The 17,979-nt window shown below is 47.0% G+C and overlaps 1 protein-coding gene and 1 long non-coding RNA gene across 3 annotated transcripts in view; one reads left to right on the top strand and one right to left on the bottom strand.

Moving 5' to 3' along the window:
* Positions 1-216: 216 nt before the first annotated feature.
* LOC139051389 (uncharacterized) lies at positions 217-14,199 on the bottom strand. Of its 2 annotated transcripts, XR_011509370.1 has the most exons (4): positions 13,840-14,199; positions 10,971-11,170; positions 486-588; positions 217-370 (listed from the first exon to the last, which is right to left on the bottom strand). It is a non-coding gene; the product is annotated as an uncharacterized lncRNA (long non-coding RNA). The 2 variants fall into 2 exon arrangements; XR_011509369.1 differs by having other exon boundaries at positions 217-588.
* Positions 7,153-17,979, top strand: part of LOC139051388 (uncharacterized) — a 357,169-nt gene continuing 346,342 nt past the window's right edge. The window contains exon 1 of the transcript XR_011509368.1: positions 7,153-7,244. The gene's annotated coding sequence lies outside the window, so the exon portion shown is untranslated. The remainder of the gene's footprint in view (positions 7,245-17,979) is intronic.

The following is a 17,979-nucleotide window of genomic DNA, read 5'->3' as shown; positions in this document are numbered from 1 at the left end:
CAGACGACATAGTTTGTGAACTAGTGAGTAGGAGTTTGCTACATTGTTTCTGTTCTGGTCATCATGGCTATGACGACTTGAAAAGAAACACGTTTGCACTGAACATGTTACTTCTCCGGTTGTCATCAGACGCCCTTGAATGCAAGTAAGCTTGTATGTAAAAATGTAGCCTTCCAGCTCGGTACAATACAAAACTGTAGACTGTTGCTTTCCTGATAGGGTTCACATTTCTTTATCTGGTAAATTTACAAACATTTCATGGTGAGGCACATAGTTCAAGAGGACCTGCTGTCATTATGTTGACTGTTTAGCTTCTTATGGCTTGGCGTGGGCAGCTTGCAGACCAATAATCTCTCGTTTGTCCGTCTTCCTGAAAATAGAAATGATGAAACCATGATAAACATGCAAGAAAAGAATGGTGAAACAAATGTAAGTCAAATGATTGAAGAAATCACGGATCTAGGTGAAGTGTTCAGAAACATAACTTGTGATGATTGTGGCCCAGTGGTGTCACATTTCCGGTTGCCTTGTACGTCCAGAGACAATAGAGTCCAAAGGGGCGAACAAGTATGAGCAGCGTCTTGGAGGCTGTAGTAGAAAGAAAGACGAACCTCAGTGTAAATGGCAGAAGTGAGGGTGCGTTGTGATTCATGTATGACTAAGAACTGTGCACAAAACGCTCCATGACAGAAAAGCACACACATAACACAGTTTTGAGTGTGCATTTCTTCCAATGGTGTCCTTGTGTGGGCTGTGCTTAGTGAAGCCTTGATTAGATTAAATGTTTTTGCCAGATACCAGGTAATAAACACAGTAATTTTTATACGTACCAAATGCAATCAATCCAACTATCACCGGAAATACATTTGCACTAATACGCAGTGAATTTCTCGCAACGCATCATTCATGTAGAAGCAGAGAAAACTATTTATTATTTATGCTGTACACCGTGTTGGGAATTTTAGCAACGTGGCGAAAGAACAAGAGCCTTGTTCGAATTCTCTTTGAAGAGCGATAACGTTATAATTATTACTTTACACTTTTATGATATGACTACCGAAATCTGTTTTATTCGCTTCGCATGCAAAGAATTGCAAAATTTAAAATGCGAACCAGTGCTTTTTTACTCGCCGGCGCACACACCCAGAGGCTGCAAGGTTAATCCGTTTTCGCGGGTAGTTTCCAAACGGACTGTGATCGGTTCCAGCGGCGAATTTTCGCGCTAGCTAGCACATATTTTCAAAAGCAAGGCGTCATTACGCGGCCAGACGCAGCAGCTGTAACGACTGAAGCCGTGCATGCAGCCATTATGCCAGTGAAACACCGCAGCTGTTAAGATTCAACGTCTTCAAACACGTTCTCTTGGTGGTGGCTATCGAACGTTGGACGCATAAACTGGCTGGGATATTATTGTTATCTTATTAAAACGAACATGCGTGATGATGCCCAAAGAAAACGACCACCCCGTTCGCAAACATTTTACCGCCGCACAATTCAAACCGATAAACGGCACGGACTGCAATCGATACCAGTGGGCTGCTGCATACCAGACACCAGTGAGGTCTCAAAAGCCTTTATACAAGTAATAAAACAGAAACTTTAACAACACAAGTCCACTAAAAACAACTGTCTACTTATTTTGTAACAAAACCATATATGAAGTAGGTTTGTCGGTTATTATATGTACATTTCTGGATCAAACATTTAGACGCGTAGAGAGCCCCTAGCAGAAAAAGATACAAATTACGGTATGCGAACAAATTACAGTAGCTACACTTGCGCGCTTCATGCTGGAACGCGCCGCGGTTGATTCTTCGCCCTTTGTGGCGATTGCTGGAACTGGCGATGCTGGGTATGTTGTTCTAGAATGATTCTAGTACGCTACAATGCTGGGCCTGCTTAGCCAGTTCAGCCCACCACACCTCCGCCTACCTTGCTGCTGCGCCACTGTTCGCCTCCTTTCTCCCTCCCCGCTTCCCTCAACACCACTTAGACTTTACTCTAGATGGCGCTGCTTTGCCGCGAAGAACGTCAAGTTGAAAGTCCTCATGGGTGGGGGCAATGGAAAAGAAGCCTGCCATGAGTAACCACTTAAGAGGAAAAAACGAAATCAGGAAAGAAACAATTTATGATAACTCAAATGGAAGCTCATTACTTTTCGAAGCGAGATCGGGATGCCTTAGATTACGCACATAGAAAGCGATATATAAGAAGGAAGAAGCATGTGCTTGCTGTGGTAAAGCTAGGGAAACGATGGAGCATGTTTTATTAGAATGTGAAGATCTCTGCCCAGCAGTCGATTTAGGCACCACTGGACTCTTTGAAGCCCTTGAGTTCAGCGAGAGCAAGGCCAAAGTAAATATGTCCGCAATAGAGATTAGTAAGGGGCGATTGGGAGATTAGTGGAAGTAGGGGAACGAGAAAAAACGGAGACGTACAAAAACAAAGTTCACCATAGGGGGCCAGAAAATTTCGTTATGGGAATTCGTCGAGCGTTTTTTTTTCTTTTTTAACCTAGGTAAGACATTAAGCAATATACTGGAAAGAGCTTGGTGGTGCAACCCACCACCCGGTTCCAAGGGGCTGCTCATAAGATCCATCCATCCATCCTCTGAAACCCCTTAAACTGCCAAAACCTCGTAAAGTTGCGACACTCTCCTCCTCCGCCTTTACTCCTCCTCGTTTCTCCTCTCTTTCACGCTCCTTTCTCGACCGTGATGCCGCATACACCGCTCGACCGTAGCAGAGGACCTTTCGCAGAGTGAAGGCGTTGCGCTCTAGGCGTTCGCGTTGGCTTTCTAGCTCCGAGCAACTTCGTGTACAGCATCTAATTTCTATACGGACGGTTACACTGATTCAGTGACGGCAGATTTCTTTTCCTGTTTTCATAATTATTTTTTTAAAACAGTATCAGAAGGAGCGCTAACGTTGTGCCATGACGACTCCGAATGTATCGCGTTCGCTACAATTAGGTAGCGAATATCGAGTGAGTGTCGCAAGGTGCTGTTGCGAATGGTTGTAAATAACACATTTACGATCGAATGCGCACATCCTGACCTCCAGCGAACCCTCAGTAGCCTAAATAATCCGCGCCGTCCTTACCATATGAATTCGCGGTGCGTATCAGCTATGACGTACAAAGGCCGACAGAGGGCACGAACGATGGCTGCTCTGAAGGTTCGAAAGAGTATTACTAGCTACATTTCCGCCAACGTGCGTGCTTGCCAATCTTCTAAGCCCGCGCAAAGGCTGAGAGCTGGGCGCTTGTGCCATCATGTTTCTCGTGTCTCAAAGTCGACTGAAATACGCGCGGCCAATCATCGAGGCGGGATTCTGCGTATACAGGGTATCCCAGCTAACTTGAACCAAGATTTTAAAAATACCCAAGAGCTCTAGAGAAATCGCACCTACTGTATAGTAGCCACAGTCATATGTACTTACGGCCAGCATATTTTTCATCGCGAAGTATTACATAATTACTTTTAATTAGTGAACTTTTTAATTAGTGCATTATTCGCAAACATATCAATTACAAAGTTGTAGGGCACCCTAAATAACCTCCGAATCAAGCATTTATTTCGTGCTGAAGTGGTCCTGGTTGTTTTTCCCAAGAAAATACAAAAGCCCACGAAATACGCGACACACGAAATAGATTCGCACTCGCACGCCGCTACTCAAGCGCCTACATGCAACCATTGAAAGATATACGGCTGCGTTCTCTTATCGCCGCATTGTACAAGGCTCCGCAACGCTTATCATTGCGTCAGCGGCGTGTTCTCTTGATGCCGCGACTATCACATGGCGTCAAGCCCTGTATCGAGCTGCCGCCGCTAGTGAAGCCGCGTATTTGTGGCTATTCGCTTGGGAGCGCTTGAGCATGGGCGCGATCGAGAGCGCCTATATCGTATTTTGAATGTTTCGCTCGCTTTTGTTTTCTTCTCTGAAAAACCAACGAGGCAAAGCTGAGTACTAAACAAATGCCTAATTCGGAGGTGATTTGAAGCGCCAAACAACTGAACAACATGGGATGTTCTTTTCTTTCTTGTCTTCTGTGAGTCTGTGCAACATGACGTTTCGCCTAGAGTGATTATCTGTATAATCAATTTTTTTCATTATGTTTTTTAAAGGGGCGGCAAGGGCGTACTTACATTGGAGCGTGAATGAGTGCAAGGAGAGGTATCGTCAACGGGACGGCGGGAGGATTATGACACACTTAGGCGTTATTCCAACGTACGGCAACTCGATCATCGGCATTCAAGCATTGGTGTAAATGATTTAGGTGCGGTAATGCGAGATTTTAAAGAATCAGATCCTGTTGGAACACAGTCAGTTGATGAATACGATGGCTCCAATTCTGACACGGGGAAACCTGTGGCATCCCATCGATCATTAACAGACTTCTGCAACTTGTCTAGGCCGGGACTCATTTCTTTCCGTAGATCAAGCAAGGCCGCATATATATGTTGGAGCAATCGCGTGCCGAACTTTTGCCTGTATTACCACTTGAAGCAGCGGATGCTTCTTTCTTAGAGCCAGACGTGCTTTTCGAACGTGTTAAGCGTGCTGTCGGACTGGTCAGATAGCTAGGGATTAGATGACTGTGCATGGTTTAGTGGGCCAGTATTCATCTCATCATCTCGGCTTAACAGCAGCTGTCACGTGCAATACAGAGCACTCGAAAGACGGGAAATTATAGCGCGTGGGCAAGGCAGGAACCGCAGAGAGTGATCATCAGATCGGAAATAATAACAATAATTACAATAGCGTACTTGCGTAAACAAAAGCAAACGATCAGGCAAGTTGTCGATCGAGCCATTGCCTTGCCACTGAAGATGGCTGCCATGGAAGGCCTTTTGAGAATTCATTCAATGACGTCACGGGCACGAGAACACCCATGAATGGACCATCCCAGGTGACGTGATAAAGGCGAGAAGCGGCCAGTACGTCGACAGGTATGCTGCTGCACGAGCCGAGGCTGTGACGCGCATCGGTGACAGGGCCTTCCATGACTGAAAGATGGTGAGCCGCTGAGGGCGAATGTGATTCTGGGATTGTCGCTCGCGTGGCGCGCGTGGAATTGTTGATACCGGGAACAGCAGCATGGGCGTCAAGTACGGGACCAGGAAAGCAGCAGTTTTGGCAAAGCAATTTCCTAAAGAACGTATGCCTTAGGCATGTTGTCGCTCCAACCGCAAGTACGTTTCACAGCTGCCACTAGTTGTTACGGGGACCGGGTTTCGGCGACCCTAAAGAGCGTCTGCTTGGAGCTCGAATCAGATTGACCATAGGAGAGTGCCCGACAGGGAAGACGAGGTGATGTAAAAAGAAATACCAGAGGTAGCGGATTGTCCAACTACCAGAGTCATATTTGTCAGCGAGTTAATGCGTTTCTGCCCCACTATTTACTTGCATGCTAGGTCATACTGCACTTGCTAAGTCAACGGGCTCGTAATGCACTAAAATCAGTAATCTCCACAAACTTCGGCCGTCAACATTCATGCGCGCGAATGAAATAATACTGCAGCTCTGCACACACAGGTGCATACTTTCTCTCACACCTTCGTATCGCTCTACGTTACTTTCCTCGCATAGTCGTGCAGTTACCGACGGTTCAGTCTTTCCGTCCATTTCTATGCAACCAGAATTACCTTCTGGTTAGGTTTTGTTTGCTGCGCGGGATGCAAAGTAACTTCTTGTCGTCCTCCGTCTGATCTCGGCACCCAACCACACAGCAACAAGGCATTTCGAAACTCCGGGAACGAAATTATCGCTGCGATGTGCAAAGCACAACAGGCGAAACGCGCGCTCTTCGCCCGGCGCGCAGGAACTTTCATGGCGGCAAAGGGGCGGAGCAAGGTCACATGTCACCGATCAGCCTATCTCAGGCGTTGTCGGCTGGACCAAAGCCTGGCGGTACTTTTAAATGATTGAGGGATTTTACCGCCGCAGAGCTCAGGCCACGCACTCGCGTGTTCCCTTTCATAAAGGACGACAGTGTACCACTTCTAAATGAGCCGAATTGGCTACGCCCCGTAGCCAATTCGGCTGCACGAAAAAGAAAAGAAAGAAGGAAAAAAGAATAGATCCTCGCACAATCTTTTCTGGGATTTATCTGAATCGTGCGTAAGAATTTCGTAGTACTGACGTCGTGTTTCATGGTGGCATGCTGGTGTGGTTCGTATAATTGCGAGAACGACGGCGAAAGAACTGTGAAACGGAGAAGCGTGGTTGCAACACCGTAATGTTAAGTGAGACCTGCACGAGTAAAAATAGAAGAGGCGAGTAGAGGCAATGTTCATTGGTGTTTACAGATAGCCCGCAACGGATGTGGAAGTGGGATGAAATCATGAAGGAGATGTAGTAAATGAAGGAAATAAATGCAACATTTATTAGGTACACGGAACCATTATGAACCGTGATCAACCGTGCTCCGGCGGTGGCTATGTTTGGCGCGGCGGCGCAGCCCGTACCTTTAAAGCGATCTGCGAAAGCGGCAGAGTGCGGCATGTGCTGAGAGCTCCGTAGTAGTAGTAGTGATTTTGAGAAAGAAATGAAGACAAAAGTGCAGTGCCGTAACTGTCTCTCAAGGGAGGGCACCTCAACAGCACTGCACAGGGTAAGGGGAGTGGGGAGAGAAAGATTAGAGAGAGAATGAAGGAGAGTAGTAAAAAAAAACAAGAAGGTTAAAGAAGAAGCAATGCAAGGCTTACAGCCGCGCTCTCAGCTGTGTTTCGCAGCAAAAGTCAGGGAGGGCAGGAAGCACTCTTTGGACGATAGAGGCGTGCGCTGCGGGAAAGAGAAGAGCCGCCTCCGTGTCGCAAGGCAGTCCCACGCGACGATACGACGCACAAAGCGCAGTGCGCTCAACATCGAAGGATGGGCAGCGTAGCAGGAGGTGCTCGAGAGTCTCTTCTTCGCCGCATTCCGCACATGCGGGGCTGCCAGTTCCGTGCAGTCTGTGCAAAGGGGAGGCCGTGCTGTAGCAGCCGACGCGTAGCGGCAGGAGGAAAGAGCGGTCCCAGCGGGAGAGGCGGCGCGGGGGAGGAGGCGAAGGGGCATCCCCGCAGCAACACGTGCGTCGGGATGATGCGCGCGGAGGGTGCGCAGTATGGTCGCCTTGGCAACGTCGAAGCGAGTGACAGAGTCGGCGAGGGGGAAGCGAGTCGCGAGAGCTTCCTTCGCACGAGAGCTCCGTGAGCGCTGTGTTCTCGCCGATTCGTTGGCGTTGAAGAGAGAGGCAGCACGTAAGTCAATTCGCTCGCTGCGGCGGGCGGTATGTTGAAAGCGATCGTCTTACGGGAGGGACGGAGAGACGGTTTTTCCGTTGAGTAAGGATAGAAATGCGTACGCATTTAAAGCCATCAGATTTCAGTGTGCCCTTAATATCTACGAATTCGTAAGCGCCGTTGAAGACGAGCTGTTGCCTAGAGGACGTGTTCGAATAGGTCTCCTTTTGCAGCTACGCAGTGCTGAGTCAACATTACCACATCTTCAGTGGCTTTCTTGATGGCCGACGCCAGCATTCTAAGGCAGACATCCGTTATCCTTGCTTTGAGCTCTCCTGACGTCCGTCTCAATTTTTAACATAACCCCGAAGAAAGAAATCGAGTGGAGTGAGGTCAGGTGACCTAGCCGGCCAATTTACAGGCCTGTGCCTTCCAATCTATTGCGCATGAAAAGTCGCATGCAGCCAGTTTCGTGCTTGCCTGCTGCTGTGTGCTGGTGCCCCACTTTGCTGATACCACAGAAGTGGAAGACGTGACAGCTGGACTTCGCTGAGAAACTCATCCACCACTCCTTGACGGATTTCGTCCACATAACGCTGTCCAGTCAGTGTGTGAGCGAAGAAGCCGGGACCAACTACAGCACCGGCGTAAATTCCGTACCACACATTGAGCAACCACTATAGTACTGGTGCCGAGTCTGCTTTACCCAGTGTGGATTGAAGTCATTCCGCTAGCCTGCATTATGCAAATTTATCCAGCCGTTTCCACGAAAATTGCCTTCATCTGTGTACATGATGTTGCTCAAGAAGTCCGGTGACTCATCAGCTTTTGTGAGGACCCAGTTAAATAAATCTAGATGATTTTGCAGCTCCTTATCTTCCGAGCATTGATGCTGGCTTACGTGCTACGAGTGAAAGACCGAGTGATTTAGAATCCTCCAAACTGATGACTGGGGAATTGGTACCTGGGCGGCCACGTTCCGCACGCTAGCGTGAGGGTTTGAGGCCATGAATACTACAACATCTGTGCGTAGGCTAGGACTCAAAGATGGAGCCCTCCGCCGCTGTTTCTGGAAGCTGCCGGTTTGTCTCAGGTTTTCAGAATTTCTTACAATAGTTGTTGGGTTTGGTCTACCGCAACACTTCCATTACTGATATATATTTGCAGCCAGGCACGTATCCAGTATATTTTTTCGGGGAAGGGCGCCCAACCCAAGGTAATTCTTATGCAATAGAGGGGAGGTGTACCTTTACTAGTACAACTGTGAATAATTTCCCACCATTCGCCATAAAGACGGGCAAACCCACAAAAGAGAAATGAAATAAGGTATAACTCACAGGTATGCCTGTCAGATACACCTCTCCTGTATACTTGACAAACAAGAAACCACATCAAATGGACTCGCGCAGGAAGATAACGACCAAGAACAAGTGAACCAGCGAAAGTATAAAATGAAGATTTCTACTAGCGTTTTTTGAATTAGCTCTGGAATTATTATAGAGAAATATATATTAGCGGAACAATCACAGTTTTTTTGGTTCTTGTGTTTACTGCTCTACCAAGTTCATTGCGAAAACCAACTCGTATTGTTATTGAGGCATATATCCTTCATGTGCATTCACACGCCATTGATAAAAGACTCTGCCGAAGGGGTGACTGAAGTCTGGAGGTTTTTTGCAGGGTCAAAAAAATCACGCAATACAATTTGAAGCGTGATGAACATACATCAACTTATTTATTCTCCAGGCAAAGGTTATAAATAACTTTAGAAAATATGTTTAATTGGCTACCTCCATCTCTTTCAAAAATATAATAAATTTTGTCCTGTGTGTATATTTAAAAATATTGTATATGTGCATGGTATTTACAGTGGAAATTTAAAACAATGTTGAAGTGAGAAAATACGGATGAGGTAGGCGCTGCTAGCGCTTGTAATGCGCTTGTCCTCCTATTGTCAGGATGTTCAGAAAGAAAGGGAAAGTATGAATTAAAAGCCGTGCACAACCGCGCCAACAATAATGCAGTACGTAAACTATTAGCCACAGCGAAATCTTAGGTGAAAAGCTAGGGCCAAGTCAAAAGAAATATCAAATGATGTGGGTTCCATAACTCTGGCAATTACATTTTTTAGGTGCTCTTTGGCATCGCCGGGGAGAGGGAGGGCTCTGCCCCTCCGGAAAACGCCAGAGGGGACTCGGGCCCCGGAGCCTCCCCCTCCCGTAGTCGGCGCCTATGCGTCCAATTATTTGTCTTTTCACAAAGCCAAGCTGACTGCGCGTCGCTAATGTCTCTGGAACATGGGCTCGTCGAAAAACGCGAAATCGAAGGAGTTATGTGCAGCGCCAGCCTGAGCATGTGAAACGTGAGCGCGCAGCGGACCGTAAGCAAAACTCGGCGGAGCTCCGCCCGATGGCAGCTCATGCACAGTCGAGCCGGCCGAACCGTGCATTCCGCGCTCGTTCAAATCACGTGCGCGTGCTTTCCGAAACAAACGCGGTGCATCAAACCCGGCGTGTGTGGCGAAAGTGTGAAACGCCTCACCTCTGCCATCGGTGGCCCTTCTGACTCGTACTTTCGGCGTAGGACCAAATGTTAGCGTGACGTCTCTGGTGTCAGAAATGTGTGACCCCGCGATGCCAGAAGTTAGCGGCATGTTTTGTGTAATCCTAAATTGAAAAAAGAAAGCCGCGTAACCACGATGAAGCGTAATTTCTATTATGAAGCTAGGCCTCAATCATTATAGACGGTTTTCTTTTTTAATTATGGTTTAGAAGTGGCCTATACAGTGAGTTCTATCTCACTCTAGCTCAAGGCTCTGTCTCTTTGAGTTTTTTTCGACTTCAGGAGGGAGGGTCTTGGGAAGAGAGGACCACAATTTAGCCTGTCGCTACAAATTGGCATGTTTTAGAGATTATTTTGATTAGAAGAACGGAATATATGTTGAGTATCATCAAACATTCGTGACTTCTATCCCGCGAAGCTAAGATGTGTTCGTTGACGTGATTTGGCAAGCGAGAGAATGAAATCTATCTAATTATAATTTATGTATTGGTCTGTCCAGTCGTATTACACGTGTAGTTGTCTTGAGTTTACATCGTCTTTATGTGTTGGAAATAAGGTCCCCTTAAGTGTGATTGCTATATTGACATGGCATGCGCTCTACCATATTAACGTTCGCGCAATGCTTATTTTAAGGGCTCATTATAGTTTTGGCCGCAGATAAGTAGAGAGATTTCTGTGGACACCATAAATGCGAAAAATCTCTTTTTTTCTTTTAAGAATAGATTAGCTACATTGCAGGCAACAACCCGCTGCCGAGATAACAGGCCACAACACATGCTTTTAGAGTAAGGAAGATTGTGCTTAAATATATATGAAACGTTGTTAAGGCTTCAAAAATACGCCTTTAGTTACGATGCACGCAACCGCAATTAGCAAACAATTATAGAGAAAGCGCTTCATTTGCTCTAATTAGAGGAATGGAATGGCTCATCTCACCGATCCCACTGAGTGCGGATTGTCCAACTCTCACCATTCCGACAAGCAAGAAAATGAGTGAAATTACGGAGGTTTCCACCCTACAGAATGGAGTGGGAATGGAATGGAGGGCCCTGCTCCAATCAACTTTGCAGCCACGACGGGTCAACCACTTCCGAGAACAGCATGCAAGATTTTCGAACGCCACAAGTAAAGCTTCACTTCAAACGTCACGGGAGAAATGACATGCACAAACGGATGACTTACGCTGCCCTTGTGCTTCTTTCTCCTTTGTCGTCACTGACCCGGTTTTCTGGCCCCGTCGACCTTGGCTCTCCTGGGGCGGGGCCCGAGGTGGCCGAAGGATCCAGAGGGAGACGGGGAACACGCAGCGTCCACCTTCCTCCGCGGTGGCCTTATCGTCGCCCTCCCAGCCGCTAGCGCTGCCGACGAGACTTCTTCACTTCCTTTCGCCATCCATGCGCACACAGAGACATCAGAAGGTTAGAAAAAAAAAAAGAAAAGGAAAAAGAAAGGCGGGGAGAAAATTGGTTACGAGAAATGTTCGCCGAAAAGGGCCCCGTAACTATCTAGTTTGCACACACCGTAGAGCTTTAAACAGCAGAATAAAACGCCTTATGACCGATCGCATTTTTGTGTCATTAAGTTGTGTCACATCTCGACTAATGAGATACGCTGTCACTTAACTGAACCAGCAGTGTACAGCACGTAGATTCCTGACTGGATGAAAGAATTAACGATATACGGTCTGCGAGAGACTTTCTTCTTCTTCTTTAACGTTCACCATTGCAATGCGTTGCACCCGCGGCCGAGAAACGACTCTACGACCTCGCGCACAGGAGCGAAAGCTGCAAAGAAATCCCTAGGGTTCCACTGGTAATGAGGAGCGAAGAGCCTGCGTTGTTTCTTTTTTTATTATATTTTTATTTTCTAGCATCGTGCTGCATTCAGATCGATACCAGCTCTCCCTTTCGAGAGTCGTCGAGGATGCCGGGTTAGTTCGGACTAAAAATCGAGCCAGCGGTTCCACGTGGTCATGCATTAGCAGCAGGACTGTACGTATTATTCACCTGTTTGGTTCGCACAAAACAGCACACACAAGTGTTTGGTCGCACAAACACTAGTGCGAACACCATGAGTGCACTACGAGAGAGTGTGTGTAGCGCGTTATGGGAACCTCCGGATAATATATATATATATATATATATATATATATATATATATATATATATATATATATATATATATATACTTGCGGGGTTATAAGGTGGTCTATACTTTTCCGAGTTACTGAACGTCGAAAATTCGCTGGCGGTGTTTCGAGGTAAAAGCCGCTTACGGAACAGTGCTGACTATCAGTAAACCGATACTTATAATTGGACATAGCCTATACTTACCTAAACTCTGCAGTCATCACCGTCATCATCTTATTAATGTTAACTGCAGGACGAAGGCCTCTCTCATCGATCTTCAATTAGCCCTGTCTGAAGTATGAAGCGAGCGAGATAGCAGCTCGATAAGGATACCGGCTTCATGCACGGCCGATGGTGAGGCACAGACAGTGTCGTCATTGACGGCCGTCGGCTAAACGCGTGACATTCGCGCTGTTCGGCAGTTTTTGTTTTCGGGGTGAATTCTCCCGGAATTTCAGAACGCTGTAGAAATTGGGCAGCGCCAACATTTTTGGATATTAGGAAACGTTTATGAACATTCTCTGACAAGTGGCTTCAAATCTTGCGTTAGGACCAATCGTGGCTCTTTCGGATAAAAAGTTAATATAATGTGCATAATTACTTGTCTAATTACGATTTCCAGTGATTTTAATATGTACTACTTTACGGTAAAAGCAATCCTGAAAAAATTGTTTCGTTATCGCATCTTCCCTATTTTTATGTAATTGGGAACGCATTTCTAAAACGCCCTGTTATAGGGCACCATGTGATCATACTTAGTTATTTACGGCTAGTTATAAAGCGTAAGTTTATTCCATAGTTTTTTTATTGCAATGGCCCGACCGTATTCCACTTTCTTTTGCGGAAGGAAATAAATGTGTCGATGGCGGCATACTTTTCATGAAAATATTTTTCTGTCTTCTTTTTCGAAGAGAATGGCAGTGAAAAATAAGGAACTCTATATAGCACGACCATGGCTAACTACAGCGTCGCATCGTCACAACCAGTTGGCCTCTGGAATGTCGTTGCCTAACTGGCAACACGGATCCTGACAATGGCTTCAAGAAATTGTTAGTTATTGTTGCGGGCTATTCTTGGGGCAACCGAACTTTTCCTGGATCCTCTCTCGGCGGTTGTCTTTAGAAAAATTAACGCTCGCCCACCGTCCGGGAAGTATAGCCAGCTTTCTTGACAAGGCTTGCGGTTTACCTGAACGACTTATCAAGAGGGCGGCGGGCTTTGGATTGTGACGGACGGAAGTCACGCAAGGTTACATGACTTGCAATGTAGGAGACGTGCACCAACGCTCAAGGCGATCATCATTTTTCCGAATTCAAGCTTTCAATGTGCTTCCTGTCTCCGTACATGGCAGCGCGCTGCATGCCATTTCTCGTTTGCGTCGGAGTCACAGTCGCTCTATATATTGGTGACGACAACGGGGTGTTTGTTCCACGTACACCGTATCATAATCATAATAAAGGTGGGTGGGATAAACCTGCATCGTGATCGCATGACGGGATTTTTTTTTATTTTTTTTGCCGTGGAAGTTATTTATTATATAGCATGGATTGTAACTATGGTGCACTTAGTGAACCATTGTTGCAGTCAGCACTTAGTGGTCCCTCAGCCTCGCTACACTAGAGACTATGGGATGTATACCGTCGACTTGAGAAATTGTACGTCACTGTGCAGCCACGACCGAAGCGGACTCAGCTTGTCTTGTAGCAGCGGCACTCTCATTCTATTGGCACTGTCCTACTTTCAAAGAGTGAAAACCTTACAAAATATAATAAGGGTCTATATGTAGCCTCACAGCAGCCCAGTGTGCCAGCCACCGCGGAGCACCGCAAGAAGTTCGTAACACCGGCGCAGCTATAGATCTCGGTTGCGCGCGACGATGGGGTGCCCTTTTGTTTGTGGCACAGGTGGGTCCAATCGCTTACCTCAGTCGCGCCGTGAAAGGCTTACGGGATCGGAACCGCGCCGTTCGTCGTGGGGAGCTTCGGCTGGAGGCGTCCTGTTCGCGGGCCGCTGCGCCGCACGAGCCATGACGTCTGCGGCCTTCTGCTTCGTCGGGTCCTCGTGTGGCTCGACAGAGGCCGGCGCCTCGCGCGGCGTGCCCGTCTCCGTCACACCGGGGAAGTCGTCCACGACATTCGCGTGGCGCTGGGGCGCCTCGACCGAGGCGAGCGCTTTCGGCTGGTCGCTTTTGCTGCTCAGGGAGGAGATGCCTGTGGACGACTTGGCCGATTTGCGAGCCTTGCCGCTTGTAGCCGACCTCAGATCAGGTGCCGATGGTTCGATTTCTTGGGGGGTGGGGGGGTGGGGGGGAGGTTATTGTCGATGGCGATGTCAATTGCTCGACACGCGGCACTTGCCCGTGAGAAATATTGGCCACACGTCGAGAAAAAATTAATTACCCGCCGCAAATACCAAAATTTCAAAAAAACTAAAAAAAATTATTAACACCGAATTACCGGAAAGGTAAGGAAATGTGTCTGGAGTTCCGCGAGGACAAGACGCGAAGGCCAAACAAGGAAAGGGGAGGGGCAAAAAGAAGGAAGAACAGGGAGTCGTAGAGAATCAGGGCAATTTCCTCGTTAAATTCTTAAAATTTATCCAAATTTATTTCTTCAGCTATTCAAAATTTCTCAGTAGTGATTCTTTTCAGATTCGGGCAATCTTTTTCTTAAATCACACGATCCTTGGCCAATCCCCCATAGTGGGTGAAAGCCACTCTCGGAGTAAAGGGAAGCAAAGCAGACCATAAAAACGGAGGTACGGCAGTAGTTAAAAGAATATGTGGCAAAGCGGAGTCGCAGCAGGGACGGCAACGTAACCTGCTGGATACGCCAATGAGTTGGCGCAGTGCTGGGCGAATTTTCACGTGGTTGAGAGGAACACTATACAGCTCCAAACGGTAATAAATTTTAACAGTCATTTTTATGCCCCGCTCATCTTAGTCGGCTTCATCTACTTCTGCATAACGGGCCAGGATCACGGATATCTTTGGCCACTGCGGGCTTGTGACATCTATTCTCGGCGAAAAGGAGTGACTAAAATTGCTGGAATATTCCCTGAAAACAAATGAGCTTCCATCTAAACGAACATGTTTGTGTTCCATTACGTCAGAGCGAAGAAGATGTAGCTACTGCATGAGAGCGCGTGGCGCGTACATTTAGACAAAGTGTTTGTAAAAAACCGGTATCGAGTGCTGCTGCAAGATAGACTCATCAGATATGACTTGTGGAGGTACTAAGCCAGTACTTTCAACTGGCAAACTTTCATTGACTATGAAGCAAGGAAGGAAGAAAGGAAGGAAGGGGAAAAATTTATTGAAGGCCAGCACAAAGGCCCACGAAAGGAGCGCACTTGCTCCGTTAACGCCCGTTGTTGATGCGCCGTGACCTTACTCTTGCGCACCTTTAGGCGGCTACAAAATTGCGCGTCGAAAAGCTAGTAAATGAGTCGTTCAATGCGCGTACGCTTACGCGAGCAGTTGCGGCTTTTGAAGAGATAGATGGCCGCTTTACACTTTCACAAATCTGCAGCCCATCTTAATGGAAAATAGCGCTGTATTTTCTTTCACTGACCGGGTTTCGCGTCCCAAAGGTTGTACCAGCATGCATTACAAATTAAGTTTAATCGTGAGTTTGAAACGTACCGCAGCTGCCTAGTGGGTTATGAGGAACGCAGTTGTAGACGGCTACGGATAAATTTTCACGACCAGGGGTTCCTTCACGTGGGCCTAAACCAGTGATATTCACCCAGTGAGACCCGTAGGTAACGTATACCTTCCAGAAGTGCTTGGATTTAAAGTGGACGGAATGAACCGGTCTGCAGTCGAGATAAGAACGATAAATTTAGAGTATGGGTGAAAAAAAAAAGCAAGGAAGAGATTGATACGACCGGATCCGTTAGAGGCATAGGTAGCGGTACGACCTAGATCGAGAAATTTTGAGGCAGAGAAAAAAATTAGAGAGGTGTATACAAAAGAAATTTACTTGTCATCCCGGCCCTGCGAAAATGCATCTCCACCGAAGCTGTTGCGAAACCATCACAATAACTGCTGGGGGGGTATGCAATGCTTTATTGATGGTGAGGGTGCTTGTTTTGAGCTTGTTCTTTATTGAAACGTACGTTGTTTGTTCTATGGGCAATTTCAATGAATGGTATGCAATATTCGCTTCACTTTGCTGAGCTCTGGTATAGCCTCTGCCTCACGGGGTTATGAGCCACTGCATTTCTGCTTGCCTACCGGGGCATGAGCCATTGATTATGATGTTGATGATGATGATGATGATGATGACGAGGATGATGATAGATGGTTGTTCTGGAGCTTGTCCTTTATTGAAACGTACGCTGTACTGTACGTTGCATGCGTGATCTTGCTACCGATGAATACACATGATATCACCGAATAAGTGCCGTCAACGTCGCCTTAGGAAGAGTAATTACGAATATGTTAGAAGAAATGCCTAGACTAGTGAACGAAGTCACCAAACACACGGGTGAATAAAAGTGCGAGTTAGCACTGTACCGCCGATGTAATTCCGCTGCAGACGTCGGCGAAATGCCTGCTTGGCAATACCTGCTTGGAAATATACAAAACTAGATCTTACCAACTTTTCAGTATTTTTTTTTTCGATTGTTACGGAAGAGTAGAGCCACACGATATTGTTAGAAGCGGGGCAGCGCCGGCCAAGGTAGATGCATGCGCTGACGGCAAGGCCGGGTTTACTCCTTTGCGGTGTAAGTAATTGTACTCATATACGCAAAATATAAGAGAAATAAGTCAATTTCGTACAAAATACAGACGCAAAAAGGCACTGTGCGTGGTAAGTCTGCTCAGACAGCATCAAGGTGTAATTACTTCACAAATATGATGCCAATTTTTTCTGTGGAAATCGAACAGCAAAATCATATTGTAACCAACAGTTACAACAGCCGTTTCAACGAAAACTAATTTATTCTGGGGGAACCTGTGCCCGTAAACAAAAACCGACTGAACAATCAGCAACAACAAAAGCGTCCCTCGAGCTTCGCTCCTTCGAGCGTCGTTCTCCTCTTTGTGGCCTGCTGTCGCGTGCCAATCGTACGATTCTCGCGCACGAGCCGCCGGCCTGTCAGCACCGGCCGAGCGTTGCCTTGCGGCGCTTTGCTTGACGCTCGCGGTGTGGCGGCTACGCAGTTGGGATATGTCGGTCGTCTTTTTCTTCTCGCAATGCTGGCGGCAATATGCAGTAGCTACCACCAATCCTCGCTCTGAGCCACGTGTTTTCTAACACATTTCCCAAGCAACCGCAAAATCGAAGATGTCCTCGCATGTTCTCACTACAATAAGACACGGCGTGATTTAAGCCCCTTACAAACGAGTCCAGGCGAAAACCTCGTATTAAAAAAAACAATTACCAACAGTGTTACATGAAGGAACTACGTAGTAACAGTACAACATGTGCAAAGTGCACGCGTAAAACAGATACGATAACTCCGTGACAACTGGTGAGATGATTTAAAGGGCCGCGTACAGCATAGTCAGTCCTTGCATGCCTCAGGAGCTGAGGAACACAACACGATGCACTCTTACAATCGTGCACCCTACAGTGACAGCAGCAAGGAAAAGAAGCGGTAAATGATAAAGGCGGCAAGTGGTGTTCACAACGTAAGCCAAATGCCACACTGCGGACAAACCGAACCAAAACATGGGTGTAGGCCGTGATCGACTTCATCGCTTAACCACGTAAACATTACCGAGTGTAACGCAGATCGACAGGACAAACAAAAAAAAAGCGTGATGGCAAGTGATTTCCCCCCGAACGGCGGCGATACATTCCTACCGTTGATCCTGCCAATGAGGCCTAATCATGTCACCGGCAAGTTTTTGCTGGTTTTTAAGCACGCCACCGCTCAACGCTCGTTCTTCGACATTCCTTGAATCTTTGGCCGCCACACATATGCGACGCGTATAATCACTATCTCTCCCTTTCTGCTACTTCTCAAGAACCTGCGCGTCCAAGCAGACTGAATGGCACTCGCTCTGCCGTTACCGTTTCAACGCCAGATGTCATAAATCGCTTTACGGT

This window comes from Dermacentor albipictus, unplaced genomic scaffold (assembly GCF_038994185.2).
Source record: "Dermacentor albipictus isolate Rhodes 1998 colony unplaced genomic scaffold, USDA_Dalb.pri_finalv2 scaffold_11, whole genome shotgun sequence".
Lineage (NCBI taxonomy): Eukaryota > Metazoa > Arthropoda > Arachnida > Ixodida > Ixodidae > Dermacentor > Dermacentor albipictus.
This window is presented reverse-complemented; position numbering and strand designations above follow the sequence as displayed.